The sequence below is a fragment of the Struthio camelus genome, chromosome 1, assembly GCF_040807025.1.
Source record: "Struthio camelus isolate bStrCam1 chromosome 1, bStrCam1.hap1, whole genome shotgun sequence".
NCBI classification, from domain to species: Eukaryota; Metazoa; Chordata; class Aves; order Struthioniformes; family Struthionidae; genus Struthio; species Struthio camelus.
Genome location: NC_090942.1, coordinates 71231766 through 71255873, shown reverse-complemented (window position 1 = coordinate 71255873; position 24108 = coordinate 71231766). Strand labels below are relative to the sequence as shown.

The 24108-nt window shown below is 40.9% G+C and overlaps 1 protein-coding gene across 11 annotated transcripts in view; it reads right to left on the bottom strand.

The window, feature by feature from the left end:
- The window catches only part of CALD1 (caldesmon 1), a 279725-nt gene that overhangs the window by 107701 nt on the left and 147916 nt on the right, over window positions 1-24108 (bottom strand). For all 11 annotated transcript variants that reach the window (XM_068947889.1, XM_068947959.1, XM_068947898.1 and 8 more), the window contains one exon: window positions 14497-14590. The gene's annotated coding sequence lies outside the window, so the exon portion shown is untranslated. The remainder of the gene's footprint in view (window positions 1-14496; window positions 14591-24108) is intronic.

Sequence of the window (24108 nt, the reverse complement as noted above, 5' to 3'; positions counted from 1 at the left end):
ATCATTCACTAGTTACCCTCATTTTCTTTTTACCTACTTTTACCAAGCTAAGACATTCAGCTTCATCACATTAATCTAATCACAAGAATGTCTACATCATGCATTTACTCCTCCTGAAGGCTTTGTCACCAAACTGCAGCCTGACTGTTGAAACTTCTGGTAACGCCCTGGCTGTGGGCCAGCTTCATCTCCTACTGAGATCTGAAATCACTCACTGAAATCACTGAGAACTGAAAACTAATGCCTGTGCCAACACCTTCTGGCTGGCAGCTGTTTCTTCCTAACGAGAAACGAGAGACAAATGTCACCAAGAAACAGGTTAGCTCCAGCTCATGTGAGCAAGGCCATATTAAAGATGGAGAATGTAGTTTCTCTTGCCCTGTAAAAGGCAATGACAAATTCTCCCATTCATTTCTGCTAGAGAAAAATCAGAGCATTGGAGAGAACGTCATAAAGGGAGCATAAGTAGCCACAACTATTAAAAAGTCATTCTTGCGTTTCTGGCCTATGCAAGTAAAACTGCCATATTACACCCATTCAACTTGTGCCTTTAGATTCACTAGGGAGAAGAAAAACTTACTCTCGTCACTGTTCTCTAATCTGGCCTCCCGTCCCCTCAAGATAGAGCCTCATGCTAGTTCGGCTGGCCGACGCTACAGATGCATTGTGTGCTTGGGTCTCGCTGGCTGCGACCTCTCCGAGAGCAGAGGGTGAAGCTTCCCAGGGGGCTGACGTGGGGTGGCGTCTCTGTGCAGCGGGATGCAGGGGCTCAGTGGCACAAGTGTTGGCCAGGACAGTGACCATCTGGGAGCAGCTGGGGATAGAAACGCCCGCAGGAACTGACCACACACTGAGGCAGCTGCCTAGCGGTGTGGGCAGGAGTGACTCCCGGCAGGGCAGTCTGACGTCCGTCACACCTAGCCCCAGCTCCAGCAGGGAGCAGCAGCCACAGCCCCTGGCAATCGGCACAGGGTCCTGGCTAGGCATCAGCTGGGGAAGGTGCTGCTCCGTCCAAGGGCAGGAGCATTTCTTCTATGCCAGAAGGGGCCAGGAAGCCAGCAGTAGCAGCGCAACTTTCCATCCTCACCTCTCCACCGAGAGAAGGGTTTCCCTTCCCAGGCGAGGAGCTGATCAGGGCCAGCAACCCATAACAAGGTGAAATATCAGAGCTGTCTCTCTGCCTCCCTCTCTTCTCACCTCAGATATTATATGCTCCCGTGCTCTCATTTGCTGCTCCTGTCTCATCCTACCCTGGGACCAGCCCTGCTGACCAGCATACCTGCAATCAATATTCCAGCAATACATTTTGTAAACTTATTTGAGGTCAAGTAGGTTTTATGAACGTTTTAGCTCTCTTTTCACACTCTTTCTCTGCATATCTCAGGTCCTGAATTAAAAAGCTAATAAAATGTCCAAGTAAGTCTAAGGGTAAAGTTCCAACAGCAACATTCCCTTAGCCAGACTGCAAACTCCACATGTTTTCTGGAACACAATTTAAAATACAAAATCATGATATATTAAGCTACATAGTCAGCCATAAAAAAAGTAATAGAAAATAATATGAAGATACAGTGTAGCCAGCTTACTGTGGCTTCATTTTCGTATTTTCAAACCTTTTTTCTTTTCCTGTTAAAATGTACAGTCCTAGGATCCAGCTCTGCATAGTGCTGTGCATCATAAACTCTAATGAGAGCTGAGGGCTCTCCATTGCTTGCTCTACCGAACCAGCTATAAGCAACGATTACAAGATTAAATTGTCATTCCTGCATCCTTTAATGAAAAAAAATGAATACCAAGAAAAAACACTCCTAAAGTTCTTCAGTTTGCTAATCTTACTAGCTGTGCCTAAAGAGATATTAAACAACCTGAACCCAACCAGTTCCTCCAGAAGAAATGAATGATAAATTCTGAAGCTCTCGTCTATCGCTCTTGAGCTTTAATTCATTAATCTTCCCTCCCACCACCTGTACACTCCATTTGCACAGACAGAAAGCATCTCATTGTGACAGATACGCTGCAGCTGAAAGTAAAGTTGGGAGAACATCGTGGAAATCTGTGGAATTACACCAGGAATGAAGCCAGCTACATAAATTTCTGCTGGGCTTTTCCAGTTCACGCTTTCTAAATCGCTTTAACAACTGAAAGCCAGCTTGTTCTAGCCAAGAACCTGTATCAATTAACCTCTAATGAGCAGCAACTCTTTGTCATTTTCATTGAGAACTGAGGCATAAGGTCAGCGCGAGCTTTAAACAGGTGAAGTAGGGCAACAAAAATGCTAGCCCTTTCTATAGGAGAACTCAAACTGGGCACCACAAAAGAGAAGCACATTAAATCATTTGCCTCTCCGAAGGTTACATCTCAGACCCCTCTGAACGCCAAGTTTAGCCGAGAGCAAGGACACATCGAGACATCAGTGTCACCAAGGCAGAAGGCCCAGTATCCCCTGAGGCTTTCTTAAAACAGAAAATAAGAGACCGGACACGTAACACATTTGCATGCGGTGCATGAGCCAGCGTAACATCTGACACAGCAAAATTACAATATTTCCAGCTCTCCTCATGAGACTCGCACAGAGCTGTTGTTAAAAAATCTTGACAATAATCTGACCGCAATCTAGACATTTATGCACAAACACTTGTTGCCAGCAAATATGGTGACAGCAATACATTGCCTATCAGTAACGTTGTATGGGACTGTGTATTGCTTAGCGCAGCAGGGGGACAGCATAGCCAAAAACCTTCAACAGAGCCTGGCTCAGAGTCAATTAAAGAAGACAGGTGAGGCCTGACAGTATCCTGTACACTTAATACTGAGAGCATACAGGCATACGCACTTACTTTGTATGAATGTGACAAGGGAAAGTTACATTTAAGCACTGTATCAAGCCCATAAATTTTACAGATGTTTAATTTTTTTAGGAACGGTGCCTCAGACAATGTCTGTGTGGTCCAGAAAAGAAAATGTTTAAATTTCCTTGAAAAAATAAACGAAAAAAAAAAAAACCCTCTCTATATCATGCATTATCTGCTACCTTTGCCTGAGACCTCTGCCCTAGGAATCCAAAACCCCGCAGTGGGGGCTCCTCCAGCCTCCCTCACTGCTGCAAGCATTAGGTCCATCCAGCTCAGAACAAGAAACAGAGCACATGGAGCTGGTCACATTTTAAGTCCTGGGCACTGAATGCACACAAAGCACGCTTTGCACAGTCAATCCACAGAGCCCAGTTATATGTTTCGAAAGTACTGGCCAAAATCAAAAAGGAATGGGGGGGGGGGGGGGAGGGGTTCTCCAATCTGTTTGCAAATGCTCTATAACTAGGAAAGCAGGTGGTGATTACTAAGCAAATTATTTTTCATATAGACACTGATCATGGACTATCTGGAAAATTCTGCTGAACTCTGCCTTCAAATCTTACACCTTTGTCAAAATGAAGAAAACAGAAACATTTGCAGTTATGATTGGCATGTGCTCTAAGGCTTCCTGATGGTGGATGCTGCAGAAGTGAAAAAAAAAACTAATGGCTTGACAGACGGAGGTAGAGTACAATGAGAGAGATAATCTCTGCAAGGATAACCTAGTCAACATGTGGAGACAGAGCTCAAGGCAAGGACAGGAAAAGAGGTCTGAGGAAAGAAATAGAAACTGGAAAAGAAATAAAGGATCAAACTGTAACCCCATATCATAATGTTTGCAAACCTAGATGATTTTTACAATCCATACCCCAGATAAAAATCATGCAAATAGCTTGTATCCTTAAGGTGAGCAAAGAAAATAAAACCTGTATCTGAATTTCGTGAATAAATTCAAGCAAGCTAGCCAGATTTTTCAGTGCTTACCTGAACCAAATCAAACCTACAAAGGAAATACTGACCACTGCCACTTCAGATATTATTAATTTAAAAATTTCCTAAATCCAAAAAAAAAAAAGAGATTAATCAGCAGTTAAATCTTTTTTCTTTTATTTTTCCAATGCTGAGCATAATTGAAAAGAAAAGATATACTTCCTGATGTACCCTAACTTTTTAGGAACAAACAGTATAAACGATAAACAGCTGACACTACACTGAAGTTTGCACTCAGTCTCATCCATATACCCTCACACAAAGCCAGGCAAAAAACCAAACACATAAACACTTACAGTCACATAAAATAGATATGTAACATACCCTAAAGCACCTATTAAATGATACCCCTGGCAAGACACCCCAAAGATCCACACAAAGAGGGTGCCAGTTCTTCTTCTGGCAGAGGAATGCTGCAGAAGCCTCACGGGCACAAACTCACAATTCACTTCTTGCAAGTGGTAATTGCAAACAGAATGGTCTGCCCAAAGCAAAGCGTTGCACAGGGAACACCTATGGTTACACAACCTGAAGGATAGGCACATGCATCAGACAGGGCACATATTGGGGGCGGATCTGAATTTATACCATCTACACTACTACTGCAAGCCTGTATTGTTCTGGCATTGTACATAAAACAAATGAGAAGGAAAGATCTCTGGAGGTGACTAAGCAGTTTCTTGGTTTCAATTAAATACCAAAAAACAGTTCTGCCAATTTATTAATATTTAAGTTTCTACAACTTAATATAAACTTGGTTCCAAGAACTACATAGGTCCCCTTAAAGCATGTGTAGCAAAAAGTCAACACTGTGCCAGCTGGCAGATTAAACAAGCCATTAAAGTAGGCTCCTACTGAATTTAAAGGATTGTTTTTCATCTTTTCCCTCTCTATTCCTCTACATCCAGATGTATTATTTAGGGAATATTTTCCAGTCCCAGTAAGAAAAGTAAAAGAAATGCCCTTGGCACTTAATGAGTTTTTCCTCCAATGTGGTCTCCTGCTGCACTTGGAATTTATTCCATTACTATATGGCTTGCAATGGTCCCAAAATACCTTTGACTGTATGAAGAGATGGGAAGAGGGTGTTTGGGGTAGGTATGATTCTTCATACAAAAGCAGGGGCAGTATGGGGGATTGATTTTTATGGATGATTTAGTTCAGATCACAATTATCACTGCATGCCAGCACATAAAGCATGCCCTGCAGCCCCTGGCAGGAGGCCAGTACTATTACTTGCATGTTAGAGTTGGGAAAAGTGGAGCACGCTGGGATTAAGGACAAAGCCAACACCAGCTTGGACCGTGCGGGCTCCAGTTGCTCTGCATTCTCCAAGGTACTTCTCCAGTGATGTGCAGAAATCTGGGGTAAAACCCTATGAATTCATAGAACTGAGGCTTTTTGTATAAGCTTCGTCCTTCAGAGGTTCAAATGCTTATTTGAATTTTGTTAAAACTACCTGACCTTCATGACCTAGCAGTATTCCAGAAAAGAATGAGTGTAGAATAAACTGTGGTATTCAACCACCCCTTCAGTAACCTGAAATGGTCTTTCAGATGAAATCTTCAAAAGCTCAGGGTTATATCTGCTCCGTGTGGGCATTTCAGATTGACTGGAACTACAGGCAGCTGAAAGAGGAGCACTAGCTCTTTAAATGCCTTGGAAAGAATTTTATAAAAATTGAAATAGGAAAAAAAAAACCCACCTAGTCCTCTCTCAGTATTTCAGTTCCTAGGTAGTAAAATGAGTTCAGTCTCATAAATTGCTACTGAATTAGAAAACAAAAAGGCCTTAAAAACAAGTGTAGGCTCACAGCCAGAGACTGAGATAGTCAGCTTTGGAGCTTGAACGTGACCCAGAGCATACCCTTTCCCAGGAGTTATAAGTCCCTCCAGGCTGCCGCTCAGGCCCTGTACGGGCTCGCAAGTCGAGAAGGTGCCTCACTCCCTCGCAGATCCAGCAACAACCCTGCTCCAAGCAGCGATCTCAGAATTTGGCTCAAACAGAGTTTGATTTACCAAAGTTGTTTTGGGGTCACAAACCTTCCTTGCCCTCTTCTTTAGGGGCAGCTTAATTCTTAATTGCATAAAGCTAAAGTGTAAAAACTGTATTGTGCATTTGTTCTTTGTCTCTAATACACGAGATCCGTAAGGGGACTCCCTTGCTTGCCTAACAGTCGGGATTCATTAGACCTTTTATGATGATTCTTTCTGGTGTGCAGATATATGATGAATCTCAGATGTTTAAATAGCATATAACAGTGCTCCATTGACCTTGCTGAGTACAGTTGGAGGGAAAGAAAGGTAATTTTCCTCAAAGAAATGTTAAAAATGTGTCTCCACTATAGCACAGATGCAGAGGATAAAGAAACTCCAGAGGGATTAAAATATTTTAGATTAATTTGGAAGAAGGCCACACTGTGTAAAGCCTGGTTAGTTTGGGCCTTTCCAATTCCACGCCATATAAACAAACCCATTTAAACTGCATTTGTTAGAAGGAATGTTTGAAAAAAAAAAAAAATCCCCCAAAGTAGTTGTAACTCAAATGACCTCCAGTTCTGTATTCTCTTCTTACTGCTTAAAGAACAAACATATGTACAATATATTTGAGCCAGAGTTTGTGTAGTTGCTGCATGATTCATACTGCTTGAAAATTAAGTCATTTAAGTACAGGGATTCTGGCCCCCCTCAAGCAAAGTTTTAAAACTTAGACAAGGCCAGATCTGGTTGATTCTTGAGCCTGCTTAGCTCTGAAGACAACCATTGCTTGCACACAGACTTTCCTTCCTCAGTGTGAGCGCTATTTTAATAGGTAGCCCTAATATTTTTGAGGGATGCATCCTAGTTTCCCTGCCTTTGTGGGAATGTGGTTATCTGCAGGGGGCAGTTTTAATGAGAAAAGTAGGAAGATCTTTGCTTCGGGCCAGATTTCAGCAGCTCTTACTAACACCTTACCCCTACTATCAGCGCAACTGATTAAGGACTAACCTAGTATTCAATGTGCCAGTGTCTGGCATAAGGAAGTCCTTTAATGTTTACTCATTTTCAAGACCAAGTTTTGCCTTTTTTACTCCCACTGAACAATGGTTTTGTCCTCAGAACCTTCAAAGAGAGCTCATAGAGTATAGTATTAAATAATCATAGCAAGTAAGCAGTTCCTAACCCTTATGAGTTAAGCAAGATGAAACAAAGAAGGAATATGATGGCAGCTACGAGCAGAGGGGTAACAGCATGAAAAGACCTGTGAGCCATTTCGCATAATCAGCATCTTCAAAAAAGCAGGCACCTAAAGAAAAGGGACTTTTCTTATCATAAACCATAAATCCCTGAGCAACTTGACGTGAGGAATACCCACCCCTCCTATCTGTCACATGAATGAAGAGCGCTCTCCAATAGTCCCTTTCCTCCTTGAGTTCTTGAAGTTATATCCAAGTGTTTGACTATAACCCAGTCACTGCACAAATTCCTCGCCTCTCGGAGGACATAAGGCAGCTGGCCAAGCTGAGGACAATATATGGCCTGCTCTCTCCCCAGTGCCCAAAGGAGTCAACATCATTTCACCACCGAATGTAGCTATCATGGAGCGGAACATGAACTTTAATAAAGTTCAGAGCAATAGAACTCAACAGTTCAGAATATAAAATAAGGGGAAATGTTATTTTCATTACGAGTAAATAAAAAAGTAAATTTAAATTCTGAGATTTAAGGGCTAGCATCTCTTCTCTTATTAAAGTTGTTATGAGATCTCCTGAATATATTGTAAAAGGCCATGACGTAATTCATGGTTATGACATCATAGCTGTACAATTCCGCTCTCTGTGATGAGAACTTCCATGGCTATTATAAGTCTGATAGCACATCATTTCCTTGCTGCAATGCTAGTGGTTAAAATTTTCCATGTGACCTTTCTCCTGTTGATAGTTCCTGCACATTAGCAATAAACAAATTCTCCAGCATCTCCTGCATGTTTTTATTTTGATTGTATCTATCACCAGCTCTGTGCTTCCATACTCAGCCTGGCTGCAGGAATAGAAGGGATACAGTCTACTCCCTTTGGAGATACTCCAGGTTTTCAGAGATATAACCATAACCAGAAGGCTGTCCAAGGGGATTTTTACATCATCAGAATATCAACTTGGAATGTAGAACTTCTTGTGGTCGGGTTTAGTCCTTTGAATATCGACCTTTGTTTGTTGACATATACCACTCTACACACTCATGAAAACAAGATGTTCTGTAGGCCCTTAGACTTTCCTGGTAAAGCATATTTTAAGTAAATGCTTCACATAATTTCAGAAACAGATGTTAGATAGTAAAATTGCATGTTTGCAACAGATATGGCCAAGACCTACTTACTAGCACGTGGAATTTTCTGTTTGTGCTTCACTTCAGTACCAGCAATGGATGAAGAACACAACAGCTATTAGACCCTAACTTTCATCAGGAAATGTATTTATTTTTTAAGTATATGTTACTCCAACAAGTTTATGAGTAGAAATTAGTATTTTGCAACACCCTTAATTCAGCCCTGTCACTCATGTGCCTGCTACAGTTCTATGTGCATATATCCTACCTTTTCTGAATCTTCAACAGGAATTTTTTTTTCCACTATACCATCTCCCATAGCAGCTTAAACAGAAGCTTCTCTGCTCCTCGTAGAGAGATGTGCAGGGTTTGTATGATAATTTATGCTGTGGCCAAAATGTCATTTCAAGTCATTCTAACTTCTACCTGTCTGAAATAGAAATTACACTCCGCAGTGAGTTTTCCACCTTCATGCTAGTGATCTCGTCTTTCATTTGAGCAGCACCACTTACAACGGGGATGGAGCAATGCCCTTTATATTGCTCAAAATTCAAAAGTCAGTGCATGGTACCTTAAAAAAAAACAGCTCTGAAAGGTACCTCATTTTAAATGCTTTCTTTTTCAGTTTAGCATTAGCAGTGATAAGCACTAGTCTAAATTGTTTCTCTTAGTACTGCTAGCATAAATTTAGCGCCTCTTAGTACTCCTAGTTCGACATCAGTGTACTAATAACATACCCTCACTCTTAATATTGCTTCTTTCCTGAATGATTCAATTGGAGTATGCCTGTTACACGTAGTAATAAATTTTTAAAACTTAACAATGATTTACTGGCTCCTAGTAAAGCAGCAGCAGAAAGATTAATTCAATTGCTTAAAAATTCGTACTGTTTCAGTTTAGTTACATTCTACAGCCAACTTCATGCAGTCTGAGGTAGTCAGAGGTAATATTATGGCCATAGAAACACAGCGGGGACACAAATATACAGGGATGTAAAGACACCCAAACGGCTTTGCTCAGAACCATCTTAGTGTATTAGCAGCTGTTTTCAGTTCTGGCACCAAGGCGAGCCCCCAGCTGCTTCCACACAGAGCTCTTCAGGTGCATCAGTCATGCATTCCCCATGCTCTGGGCTGCCGGCACCAGACTGGCTTGGGCACAGCACCAGACTGGATTCGGTAGGGAAGCTGTGTACAGTGTACAGCCACGTAGCAGCACGACGGAGTTACGGCCCAAGATGTGACTGCGCAAAGCTGGCTCTGGTGTCCCTGCATCTGCATCATGATTAACCCGCTGCCTCAATAAACTTTACTCTGTTAATGCTATCAAATAATTGGCTGTTGGCTATTAGTTTTAGACAAATGTACAGAATAAAAACTCCAGAAAATTCTAGTCAGAAGAAAAAATAACTGGTGGGACTCAATGAATAAAAATAATTAATGGACCTAAGGTTTAGTTTGAGATTTGTGGTTTCTTTTTCACAGACTTTTCTCAGGTTTTGCCATTCGATGTTTGCTTTGTATTTGTAAAGAAAATAGTCTTCAGTTTTAACACAAGGCAAAAACATGACAGTGAGATTTGTCTTTCAGTGATAAAACTAGCAAAAATGGAATACTTATGATAACCCTGTCTTTGAAAAACATCAGCAAAAAGCCCCCCAAGCTCCACGAACATGTTGCAGACTGCACATGTCACATAACTAAGGACTACAATCTTTTCCCTGAGGCTCCTTCATTTAACAAAGGGAAACACTACTTTCAACAAAAGATGCTATTCTAGTTATGTGCCCTTTTACCCTGTCAGAGAAACAGCTGGTATCATAAAGTCACAGCTAATTTGTATCATGTCTGCATTAACAGTCAGATTCAGTTTCTATCAAACTTTCAAAGTTGGGCTAATACCAGTTGATGGATGACAGCTTTTCTTACCTCCCTTCTCAAAACATATTTAAACATTACCCCTACATAAACCCCCTCCCATATTCAAAATACAAGTGGAATGCTTTAACATGTTTCATATAAAAAAAAAGAAAATTTATAACAACTAATAAGTTGAAGAAAAAAGAATCCTAAAGAAGAAGGATGAGAAAATTACACCAGCAGCTCTGAAGCTGTGTGACAAGAAAATAGAGCTGTAAGACAGACATGTGGGTACCAAGTGTAGTAGAAAAGAATTTCCTCTTAAAAGGGAAGAAAAAAATCACTTGCCTCAGGTAATCTCTTGCAGTTTGGGGTATCTGTTCTCCTAAAAAAATGTCAGTCTGCCTGCAGAAACTTTAAAGGGCTTTTTCAAGGTCAGCACTCAAACAATTCAGGGAAGGCCAATTTTTTTTTTTTTCTTTTAAGGGACCTGTTTCTCATTTACGCTTCTAAATGTCATCTGAAGCAGAATGCTTGTGCTGTGTAAAGGGATTGTAGCGAAAGTGAGAGTCAGGCCAAAGACTTAACAGCTCCAAACCCACAGCACTCATATGCAAAGATCAGGCTCTTCTTGGAAAACAGACATAGGGGCATTTCCAGAAATTGGGAGTTCAAACTCAGTTCAGATAAACATCTAACTGGGCTGGTGCACTTCTAAGGCTACCCTCCACAGCACCTGAGTCTACAGCATTAGTTTGAGACAAGGTGTCCTTTCGAGATTTCGGCTACTTCCTGCTTCCAGATGATCTAAAAGTATTTGGCTAAGCCTCTTTCATCCCATGATCTGAAAACATTACAGAAATGTAGGCAAGGAAAATCTCCCAACATCCTGTGAAGAAGGGAAATATTGTCTTTTTTTTAATGCTGCACATTATAATGATTATCAGAGTTCTGAACAATCGGCCCAATCTATCCGAAACAGCTCAGGCTGCTCCCATAAATTGTAACTACTACAAGTGAACGACATCCCTGGGAAGTTCAAAGCGTCAGTATTTCAGTGTTAAAGCGGCAGGAGAGGTTATTGCGACTGAGCTGAGAAAGAGTGGTTGTCCACGAAGACCGAAGAATCGCAGCGCCCAGCCCCTCTCTCCCTCAGCACACACATTTCCTGCCTTAGAAGGTTAATATCGCACAGAAGACAATAAGATACAGCTTCTGCTGTGCCTAAGCTGTGCTTGGCACTGCTCTCCAAAGGATTGCTTGCCAGCTAACGGAGCCAAAGCTCAGCATGCTCCTGCCACATCCTCTCCAGCGAGCTATATCTGCTCTCTACCTACTGGGAAGATGCAGATAATCAACTCCACTCCCTGCACTCCGAGCACAGCAGTGAATCTGCCCCTACATATGATCCTTATGCTTACTCAGATTTTTTTGTTTGTTTGTTCTTAAACCTCTGTCTGGCGAGGCTCAGTTTATTAGAAGCAGATCGCCCTTCAACTACTCAGTGTGTCAGTTTTACAGTTCCTAGGTGGTGTAATTCCTGGAAAATAAAAAATGTTCTTCATCCAAAATTTTGGATGAGTCACAGCAGGTTTACTTGTTTTGGTTCACCCTTAAATGAAGCATAGCTTTCTGTATCTAAATGATGCTCTGGTTTTCTGTGTGTCAGCTGCCTATTAGCTGTGTATTTCTTTCAAGCAGTAAGACTTTTCTAGCAAACAATACCCACCAATAGGGCTCAGCCAGCAATGAAAGGCAGCCACCACATTTTCATGGGACTGTGAATTGCGTCAGGAAGAAGAACGTTTTTACTTCTTGAGCTCGCTTCCCTGGTATTAAACTAAACAACCCCCCAAACAGTTGGCTTTAACACCTTTTAAAGAATGTAACGCTACACAAAAACTACCAGGTTCTCATCTCTCACAAGAGACCTTTTACGAAAAAATGCCCCAGCCTTGAATAGAGGTCACCTGAATTCCTAGAACCTACTGGGAAACTCAGGCTACTAAACTCTACCCAGCTTCAGCGCATCCCCATCAATGGAGTTGAGCCAAGATTTCGTGCTGCACCTCCTCTTCCGAGTAGCAGAGAAGATGGATCAGGGAAGGAGGACCCTATACACGTCTTGGTATAACTCATCACAAAAAAAAGCTATGGAAAATTAGCCCTCAGAGGCTATACGGAAATGCTTTCATCCTGAATATTTAAGAGACAAGCTGATCAAACCCTTTCATACAGAATGCTTCCTAACAGTGAATATGTTGACTTTTAACAAAATGTACGTTTCCAAGGAAGATTAAACTAATCATCGTTAGCCAGTCACTTTGAACCTTAACCATATAAGGTGTCACTATGTTGTGACAGCAATTTATATAAGCATGTTTCAATTTCTCTTCAAAACTTTGACTTGGCTATATTCAAGAATTAGCTAACAGAAGAGTTACAGGACTGTCACATCAATAGCAAGCTATATTAATGCACTTTATACTAAGGTAAAGACATGTGCCTTTTTTCCAGGTCTTCATGGACATTTTGTTCATTTTTATTCCTTTCCAAATGAGTGTACTTGTCCACATCGTTTGTTTTAATAATTTTCTAAAGGCAACTACAGGCATTTTCCATAGTATTTTCCTTCATGTCCTGTAAAGAGCATCCTCCCGTTTGGCTAGAATTATAATGTGGAAGAGAAGGTTAAGTGGGGAATGTATTATCAGATTTTGCCTTTTTTCCTTCTTGACAGAATTCTTCCCCCACTTAAGTGCTGTGCAAACACAATGGGACTTTGGCATAGGACAGATTAAGCTCTCCTTGTGCTTTCCACTTGGAGTAGGTGCTTGAGTCACTGAGGGACGGATTTTCAGATGCACTTTATGCATCAAAATAAGGCACTATCTCAGAAGTACACTGAAGCGCAGATCTCATTTTTGAGCGGTTGAAGAGTCTTGTTGAAATGCCACAGTTTGCATGCTCAGACACGCCTCCCGCTCCGGTTGTCGAGCTGTCAGAGGAACTCTGGAGGGCAGTCACTGATCTCTGAATGTCTCATCCTAAGCACAGGGTAGAGCACTTGCATTTATGATCCCACTCTCTTTTGGAAACCACAGCTTTAATCTCCTTGGCTCAGATTTTTAAGGGATTTAAGTATATCACGAATGCACCCAAAGTAGCGTATAGGAGTCTAAATTCAGTGATCTCACTAGAAGAAGAGTTTTATGGGAAATTTTATCTTGTTCTGAATTAGAAAGAAATCATAATTTTGGAATATCAAAATTTCCCACAAACTGGAAATCCCAGACTGTGTCTGGCTCCAGTCTCAAATACTCCCTAAGAGCTCAAAAGTAACACAGAACTCGGAAGAGCAATCAGGGCAGAGAACAGCCTGCAACAATTATCAGTCCATTCAGCACTTACACAAACCTTCTCAGAAGTGTAGGCAAAGTTAAATTTGCTTCCCCAAGGACGATGACAAAAACAGCTAAAATGGGCCCAGATCCAGCATTCCTGACCGGGGGGAGGCTGCTTGAGATGAAAAGAAATGGAACCAGGGCTCAGCCTCCAGCCCTGTCGCTGTCTTCCTCCACACTGCTCTAGCCAGAAAAAGGGGAACAGGGCAGAGGTACAGAGGAGGGTCAGGCGCACAGAGAGCATGGTCCCGTTAGTGGGAATAAGAAGCTCACTGTACCCTGAGTAAACCAAGAATGCTGGTATCTAAGGGAGTTGCCTTGACCCTAGTGCAATATTTCTGACCCCATCAGTCTACTGTCATAAGCAGTGCTTAAACTTCAAGCCAGTCCTCAGTTTGTCTCCAGTCTGGAATTTCCATATACCGAGGGGCTGTAGTTTACAGACATTAGAAACATTTCTTTTAACTGGTTTGTGAGCCCTTTCAGGGCACTCACGTGTTCTGTTGTTCTAGAAGCGAAGTGGGAGAAAAATGTTTGTAAAAAATGTCTCTGAGGCTTACATGTTGTAAACAGTCAGTAAGCATGGTTACTTGGACCTCCCATACTCACACAGACCCCTCAGAGCCTGCTTGCTCTAAAAAGAACAGAAATTACAATAGGACAGTAACACCACCAGTACATGATCTTAACACAAGTAAATATGATTTAAGGCTAACATTGCAAGCAGAAAACTTGCTGAAATCCAATAGAGAAATAGATACAGCTGTGAGGAAAAAAAAAGCCATGCACCTACAAAATTATTATTGTAAAATTCAAACATTTCGATCCGAAAATAAAATTCAAGAAAAAATCGTTTAAATCTGCTATCAGTTCTGAAGAAAGTAGTCTGTAGTGACAATGGCTCCAAAGGAATAACAGGCAGGGGTCTAACTGCTGTCCACAGATTTTCAGAGGGATTTGGATCAGCCCCCAAAGAAGCAAGCAAGCACACAGAAGAAAACAAACCCTGATATAAAAAAAGCGATATACAAAACCTCTGAATTCTACTAACAAGGAGATCTGAGGTAAGTACTTTAATCATACTCACAGGAAGGCAATCAGAGGAAATATTCTGATCCTTTCAGGAACAAACCAGCTACTGATTAATTCAAAATGACGACTCCAGAAACGAGAGGTGATCACTGTGGAGAAATCAAAGAAAGAGCATTGTTTAGCAATGGTATACTTATTCCCCCCTTAAAAATAAATAAATAAATAAAAAGCACTATTCATATGCCTTTGGTAAAGTCTTCTTTAGCAAAGCCTCTACAGAGATTTTTTTAAAGAATGGACTAAAATGCAGCAAAAATTTGCAAGAGACAGAAAAACCACTATCAAAGGTTCTATAAGCTAGAGTTTGACAAAGCAGACTTGGAATTCCCAAAAGCTCTCAACAAAGTCTCTCACTAAAACCTCTTTAAGAAGTGAAGCTGATATGGGCTAAACAGAACATTCTCTTGCGATTAGTAAGATACAAAGCAAAGAATCAAACTAGCTGGTGAGTTTCCACAACAGAGCAAAGTTTCCAGTGCAACTCCCTAAGGATCTATACTGGGCCTTGTGCTGTTCAACATGTTCAGAAGTGCTCTGCAAAAGCAAATGAACAGTAAGAAGAACAAAGTCTGCAGATGACACAAAACTATTCATTATAAAATCTAAAGTCAATGCAGTGAGCCAGGGAAATTGTTCACAATAACTCATCTCTAGGATGGACTGAATTCAGTGTTCGTAAGTAAAAGTACAGGGGAAAAAAATAACCAGATAAATCTGTACAGACACAGTGATCAACTCTAAACGAGCCAATATTACTCAGCAAAGACATCTTTGAAGCAGGATATGAGAAAGATCTCCAAAATCCTGAATGGTTTTGAAACACTAAATGTTGTTTCTTGTCATACGAGAATCAGAGTTCAAGAAGGTATTAAAAAAAAAAATCATGAAAGATTATTTTATCTTATGATTTTATTTTTATCGGGTGTGAGATACGATAATCTGGATGTGACCTCTAGATTAGAAAGTCCCAAAGCAGAAATGGCCAGCCTCTGCAAGAGCACATAAAAGGAGGAGCCATTCCAAACTTACTTTCTCTCTTTTCCGTTACCATAAGTAGTTGTCTCAGCATCATGGTTAGATATAGGGTATTAGCCTAGATAGACTTTTGCTCCGACCGAACATGACAACACTTCTCTAAATGTCAATTTATAGCAGAACGAAAGAGCTGCCACAACAAAGATACAAAGACAGTACAACAATTTGCGGGCAATGTAGTGGAAACTCATAATGGACACCTAGAAATAGAGTAAAAAACAGATTCATTAAAACAGCTTTATTTTTCTTTGAAGAGTCACTCTGCATTCAGATACCACTTGGCAATAATAGAGACTCTCCTCACTAAAAATTAAAAAATGCAAGCTTTCTTCAGAGAGCCTGCCTGGTCCATTCTCTTCACACCCAAGCATCTCCATATAGAACATCCTGTTGCCAATGTGGTATACAGATTAATTAGATTATTTAAAATTACTGAAGCTTATCAAAAGTTAGGATAAAACTTAAAATTTAGGATCAGAGCACAAGAGCACATTCCTATTAATTTCTGGTTATTCAGAGGCAACTCTCAGTGTCTTTTTGGGACTCTGGATGTAAATAACTGTTCAGCAACTTCAGAAATGGTTTCCACAGTCTGGTCACTAGGTTTTATAGACGCCTGTCTGTGGTTTACCTGATTGAAAGCTTTGGGGAGGTGGGGGGGGGGGTCAAAGCCAAGATTTTGATTCATTCCATTATAAGTTTTAATATCAGATTCCAAAGAGATCAGGATCCCCTTTTGGTGCTTAGTAAGCATCACTATAGATATACCACATAGCAGAGAAGAGCAGTGTGAGAGGACATCCCTAACAATCAAGATGTGAAAAGAGCATCCAAGAGCTTCACGTCATCTTCCTTTCACTGGTTACTCCTGCTTATAGAGAGAGCACACCGGGCTCTATCAGCCCACAGAGCTCTGACTCATGTACAGCGTGAAAGCCCATTGAGGTTACTGAGTTCGTTCAGACTTTTTCACTGCTCTGAAAAGTTGACTTTGCCTACTTCTATTTGCTTAGTGCACATCACTTGACTCTCAGCAGGAATAGCTTCATGACATTCAGATCATGCATGCACTACAGGGCTTGCTAAGTCTAAAAGGCTTTCTCTGCTTCAGATTGTTTGCTCTCTTCCAACTTCTTCAAGGTTTTTTTAAAATTGGAGACAGCCCCCTGAAAGATTCTCCTTTTCTTTCCCGCATTGTTACTAACATTCAAGTCACACAGTCCTCTTCTGCTATTCTCCTTGTATTCATTCTGTTCTAAAGCAACATTTTTTTGAACTGAGCTCAACATAATTTATAATATCAATAAAATGACTGAAATATGTTCTCTCACTATTTGCTATCCAAAAGGACTTCCATCACACCACAATTCCATTGTGAAATGACTATAAAGAGCTAAGAACCAAATAGGAAATTTCCACACAACTTGAGCATGAAGGAAGTTCAGATCCAGGTTGAAATCCAGACTTCATAAATCTAAACCCTCCAATCCAAGAAACATCACTAGGGTTTGGACACATTATGGCTTGTAATCTTCAATGGCAAAAATTAACACAAGTTTTACTGATTCTTCTGTCCTTAGAATTCCCCTAGCCATAAACATTGGGTTCATATTCTGCCATCTTTCACCCAATGGCATTAGCAGCATTGCAAACCTAGCCGCAAACCCAGCACCGCACATTCAAGCACATAGTGGAACTAGGTCCCCAGTTATCTATTAATTGCAATTTTAAAAACACAACTGCTTTTATCAGAAGTTCTTGGAAATGCTTTTATCAAAAGTTCTTTGTGGCTTAAGAAGCAAGGGAATTTTTACTACCTCGATTATGTAGCTAGGGGAACCAAAGCACATCCAAGGCCTTGAGAAGGTGAACTCTGACACTTAAATCAGGTGTTTCAGATAAAACATATATGCATACACAGGCACACACATGAAAAAAAGCATGGTTCCCTCTTAACTCTGTTAGTGAATTTGGGTCCATTTCAGCAGGTAGGTTTGAATGGAAATAAAGCTATGCAGTCCGATCAACAAAGTGATGTGCTGTAGGTGGCCTATTTTATCTACTAGTTCAGTAGCTAGAGTCTCAACAGGGTTCAGATCTTATCTCTTCCTGAAGAGATTTCAGCCTACGTCTTCCTAAGGGGTGACCTAGCTCTAGGATGTTCTTCTACATTCCTTCCTATCTAAGAGTAAAAGAGGGACTAGACCACGTTAGCGTAAACGTCCATCTGGCTCAGAATTCTATCTCTGACAGTAGCTGATACTGGATGCTTAGGGTAGAGCACAAAAACGGGAAAAACATCATAATGATGAAAACTCTCCCAGTCACACCTTATGACTTCCAGAATGCCTGAAAGGTGCAATCTGTGTATTTACTCTTCTCCATGGCAGCTTTTTTTCCATTAGTATTTCCAGTAGCTGTAAACACTAAGTAAAATCCCAGAGCAGAGAGAACTACAGCTCACTGAAGTGCTATGTGAAGAAACAGTTCACTTTGGAAAAGTAATTAAATCTTCATACTCACACTAGAACTCAGGTATGCCACTTCCTAGCTGAAGATTCAGTCATCTAATGCATAGTTAGGTGCGGTATGCAAATAGGATGTGTTCTTCATTGCACCACACATTATGGAGCAATCCTAAACTGCCAGCAAGGTAGTTAAGAAGCTCTTTTGGAAATAGGATATCTAGATTCCAGTCACAAATGCATATTTAATCACTTAGAAAAGTGAAATAACACCAATAGGAGAGTGGGAGCACGGTAAAGGATAACGTGAGTGCACTTTCGGCAAAGAAGTCAATCCAGACTCCTGCATTCTGTGTTAGTGACCTATTATATCAAAGACAGATTCTTCCTCCGTCCTTTAAATGCAGTATTTCATTTCACACTCACACAATGGTTGAGGTTGAAAGGTACCTCTGGAGGTCATCTAGCCCAACCCTCCCTGGGTCAACCAGAGCAGGCTGCCCAGGACCATATTCCGTCAGGTTCTGAATACCTCCAAGGATGGAGGCTCCAAAACCTCTCTGGGAACCTGTTCTAGTGTTTGATCACCCTTAGAGTAAAAAAAGCTTTTTGTTACGATTAAATGAAATTTCCTGCATTTCAATTTGCGTCCATTTCCTCTTGTCTTTTCACTGGGCACCACTGAGAAGGATCTGGCTCCATCTTCTTTACTCACACACAGCCACAGAGAGTGGCTGTTAACCTAGGATCTCATTCTGGTAGGTTAAAGCTAGGTTTTTTTGCCAATAGATTTCAGCATTGGTTCTTGCACAGATTAATTTTTTCATGAGTTATGAAAATGGGAGGAGGAAACCAGCTTTTAAAAAAAACAGTCTAGGTGAAGTATTTCTTTGTTTATCCAGTTCTTCCAGATTTCTTCTCTTGCCCTCAATTTTTATGTCAGGATTGCCATGTAGTTTATTTATATAGGAAGACACTACAGAGGGAGCATTCTAAATAAAAAAAAAAAAACTTTCCAACTTTACCTCAAGGGAGCACTTAAAAAAAACTTTCCAACTTTTCCTCAGATGTTCAATCATTTTTAACAAAGGAGGCTTTTATTATGTTGTTTGGCAGAACCACCAGAACAACAGAAGAGGGGCACAGGAAGCCTTGCACTCATCCACTATCATCAAGCAGTACCCAAGGAATTTATTTTCCAGGATGACCTAAAAAAGGGGAGGTGTGCTGTCTCTTTGTCTCCTGTGAACTGCTCTCCTAACCACTTACGAGCAGCTTATCCGTACACATCAGAATTTAAAGTAAATAAAAACACCTATTAATTCGCCCGCAGCAATACAAATGGAGGTTTACTTTTAAAAGCTGTAGCTAAAGCCTATTGACTTCAAATTGAGCACACACTTACATGCTCTGTTACACATGGATAGTTTGCTCTGTCTGAGCTCTACTTCCCAGATGGCTGCAGCAATCTCCTAGTTAGCAATATTTTTGTCAGTGCTATGACTGCAACTGCAGTAGTATTGCCAAGCCCCAGCATTCTGGGTGCTATACAAACAGCAGGACAAAAAGGTAGTTCTTACTCCTAAAGACATTATAAACTAAGTACAAAAGGGATGGAACTATACAGTAGAAATTTCTGATCCAATAGTTTTTGTCAAAGAATTTAATATGCTATTGTGTTATATATGTTAATATGTTATTTAAAAAAGGATTAGAGAGTTCCAGTGCCATTTTAACCTCAGCTGAAGAATGATAACTTTACTGTGGTCCTGTGACCATTAGGACACAGTCCATAGGTCTTCGATGAAATACTTTAATCTTTCAAACACGTAGCTGTTAGTTTTTAGCTGTTAGTTTTTTAGCCGTTTTTAGCTGTTAGTTTTGTTAGTTAGATAGAAAGCTCTCAGCCTATTACAGCTTCATCTTTCCATGGTCTCATCTGAGGAGGATTTCAGTGACACAGAGAAGCATCAGTAAGTACAGATGCATAGGGGAAAAAGTGAGATGGAGGAAAAAGTTCCCCACCCCACCCTATTTTCTGTTCATGAACCACACAGGCTGCATAATGTACAGGGCTGATGGTCTCAGTAGACCAGATGTGCTCAGGGTCTAGAGGTAAAGAGTCAGAGAAGAGGGAAAGCATGATGTCAGCAGCGCCTCTTCCAGCCCAGCTGCAGACTATATTGGACATGAGGGGCAGGGAGGAAAGAAATCCTTCTCCAACACCCACCCTTTGGCATTCAGCTTGTTGGGGGCCCACTGGAACCCAGTTTTAATCCACTCCCAGCCCCATGGGCGTAACAGAATAGTTCTCCAGAGCCAGACTCCAGGGTATCAGATCCTGTATGCTAAGATGCTCAATGAATGTTCTTAACTACAAATTTGAACTGGAGTCTATGATCATGATGGGTCTTTAAAATAATGCAAGGCAGGGCTACTATACATTAAGGGAGAGCGTGAAGGAGGAACATCTGTCTTTTCCCTTCAAAAACCTGCTAATGCGCTAGTAAATAACTCATATGACCTACAAAGCTTCAGGAAATAGCATCCTACTTCTCAACCCTCTAAAAATGCCAGCTACCCTTACACTGATATTAGCAGTGGAGCACCACAAGTTTTTTGTGAACAATCGATCCCCCTGCCAATGACACTCTCTCAGTGGAAGTGAGCAATTGTTGATATAATGATTGCCTACATACAGGCTTTTATTCTATATGTCCTGGCATGAGACAGGAAAAGCAAGAAAACTGCTTCCTAAGGTTAAGCACAACCAAAAGGCAAGACTAGATGTAGATTATGATACTGAGTGAAGTAGACTGCAAGGTCTTTGCATGGTTATTCTGGAAAGTACAGGCTAAAAAATAAGTGAAGTATGTGTATATCTGGGCAGATGTGGCTGGAACGTCATCCTCAGCCACACAAATATAGCACTTGCTTCCTTCTTTGGCCATGTTCATGCTACTAAGCAGAAACCATTTGATAACCACAGAGCAGTGACATGCACATCAGCAGAAAACCAGACTCCTTGTCTCTTCCTGCTGTCTTCAGCACTTACTGCCCACAGGAATAGAGTTGCCTTCTTTGCTTGCTCCATACAGGGTCTGAGGTTCTCACAAACAGCACTCAAGGTCCCATGGGCATCACTGGCAAGAAGAACAGGCCAAGCCTGTTCCACAATAACCATTTGCTTTCACATAAGCTTGTCTCCCCCCAACAGAACAGCAACATGCGCAGCAAGGAACAGCCAACTCGACAAGGGTTTTCCCCTTTCCTGTTGTGACCTGGAAGGACAAAGACTTCTACGTTTAAAAGTCAAAGCTTGCCATGTTCCTTTTGGATGATCTGCAAATTGAACATAAGCTCTCCTACATCACTAGCCATGGATAATGGTGTTCTGCTATAGATTATGCTACCAAGGAACATCATTTACCGATAAAAAGAAGTCCCAAATTCCTTGCAAATTTCCTCCCCTGAGATATCAAGTGAACTGGCTACTACAAAACTTCCAAAGTACCTGCTACCAACTGCTGTAACAACTGCAAAATGTGTGTGGTTCATTGTCCCTTTTGGGAAAAGATTTCAGAATGCTTAGAGCTCTGATCCAAATGGTAATAATCCATAAAGAATTAATGCAATGATTCAGAAAATAATCACTTGCAACAGACAGCAAATTGACAGATTTAAAGCATCTTTTGACAGCTGCTAGCATCATTCAATGTGACAAGTGAAAGAATTTGGTCAAAACAGAGAAGTACAGCTAAAATAAGTCTGTAATAACAAAAAAGTCTCTTGAGAAAGCTCTGATCGTTTCCTCTCCTACGTCTTATTTAGTTATTGAACATGAACACATTGCTGGGATGGATATCAGGAGAGAGGAAGCCGCAAGTGAACATTCCGCAAGTTACATCCTTTTCAGGGAATTTTAAATAATGGCGTTTCTGAAAAGAATTCTGATTGACAGGATTAGTGCTAGCTCCCATAAAAATAAAGCAGTTGAAAAAAGAGCTCTGTGCAAATGAAGACATTCCCTCAGCAGGGAAGGTTCATGTGAACATCTTCTGTGACTTCCCTTCACAGGGGTTTTTCCACTGGAGATGGATAGCAGAAAATCCCTGGAGAACACCACCCTCCTGCCGGTACAGAAGTATTGATTCAAGTTTTCTAGGTTAGTCCTTGGGGAATATTTCTATAACAAGCCAAAAGGAAACTCTAGGAATGAATGTTCCCAAACTTGTTGGGGGGAACGTTTGGTTCCATTTTCTGTACTTTGGGATTTATTTCAGGTTTGGACTGAATACCTTTTCCTTTCAGTTTTCCAATTCACACTACTATCCTAGTAAGACGCTCTTCTCCTAGTAACATACAGCCCAAATCACATGATTTCACTGCGCAAAAACTCTTATAAGGACTTGGGACAAACCATTCAATTGAGGACAAGCGTTCTATTTGATTACTGTCACATCTTAAAGTACTGAGTCAAGTAAATAGTCTTTTAGAAGGGGTAAAGCCTTAAATGCCATAGCAAGAAGCTGGAGATTTACAAATGTTGTGCAGAAAGTCATTGTCTTCAGCTTTCTAAAGGCACAGGGAACCAAAAAAGTTCTTGACAAAAGGACAAACCCCTCAGACACTTAATGCAGCTCCATTGCAGAGGAAAGGAAAGGACCATGCTATCCCAATTCATGCAGGAAGTGCCCGCTGGTTCGCCAAACCACCTCCCGGAAATTGTGAAATGGGCAGAAGAAGAAGAAAAAAAAAAATCTTTCCTCTTACTCTATCCCTTTCAATCACCTTCCTCAGACAAGTTAACAGAGTAACACATCTGCAGTGATTTCTTCTCTGCAATTTTCAGGCACCTCATTCACATCATCATCTTCACTTTCTTGCCCCCTATTTCCCTCCCTTCTCCTTCAGGCTCTTGCCTATCATGTCCACCATGCCCAGCTCTGCCTCATGGGAGGAGGAGACAAAGTTCTTGGACAAGACATGCCAAGCAAACCTATTTGCCACCCTTTTACCTAATGTGAAAATACAAAAACTGGCAGTTAGCAATAGATCATCTCAAGAAAAAACAACCAAGGCTGCCTGTCAGCCCTCAAACACTACCTGAGCACTCAGTGATACCTGAACTTTGCCAAACCCAGTCCATTTATTTTAATGAACTACAAGTCATAAATTCAGTATGCAGTTTAAATCTTTCCTTGCTTGGCAGCCATATAAACGTGGAATGTGAACACAGAAAGTTATCCTGGTCACACCTACTACTTTTCCAAAAGGAAGGGCATGCTCAGGTATTGTAGATGAGAATCTGGGAGACTGAGCCCCAGCTACTTGTTTAGACTGTTAGCCTTACTTTCAATGGTAGGAAATATTACATAAAATCCACGTAACACATACAAGCTAAGTGCAAATGATGAAAGAAATCAGCAAGGGAAAACGGGCCAGAGAGCTGTTGCGATGGAAGAATAGCAGCTGGGAAAACTGAAGTCAACCCAGCTATGTTATTTTTAATGAAAAATAAACATGGGCTTTGTTGCCAAGGGATTGGTTAGCATTCCATTTAAAAAGGGGAAAAAAAAAAAAGGAATTTTGTTTTACTTCATTCTCATTCCCCTCCTCACCTCTCTCCTCTCTTCATCCCTCCTTCACCCCACAAAAAAAGTATTTATAGATTTTGCAGAAAAAAACATAGTCATAAAATTCTGGTCAGTATGCAGCACCAGGCATGTTTAAGGCATCCCTCATTCTCTCACATGAATGCTTCCTTGATTAAAAATAGCCACAGACTATCATTTTTAATTCTTGGCTAATTATTTCATCTTCATTGCTGCCCTTCTTGCTAGCTATGCAAGTATGCATGACTGCACTGACTGAGACTGCAATAGCATATGTGTAACTGATAGAGGCCCTCGTTGGACAACCATATTAACGAAGGTTTCAGCAGACTCATGTTAATCCTTCCAAGTTCAGCCTTGCTTCTCTTAGGATCAAATTCTGAGGCCTAGGCTATTCATGCCTGGATAGGAGCTGCATCTTATCATCAGTGCAATTTACTTGTGTCTAAGAGCAGAAGAAAATTGACCACGGAAGATCTTACACTGTTTCCT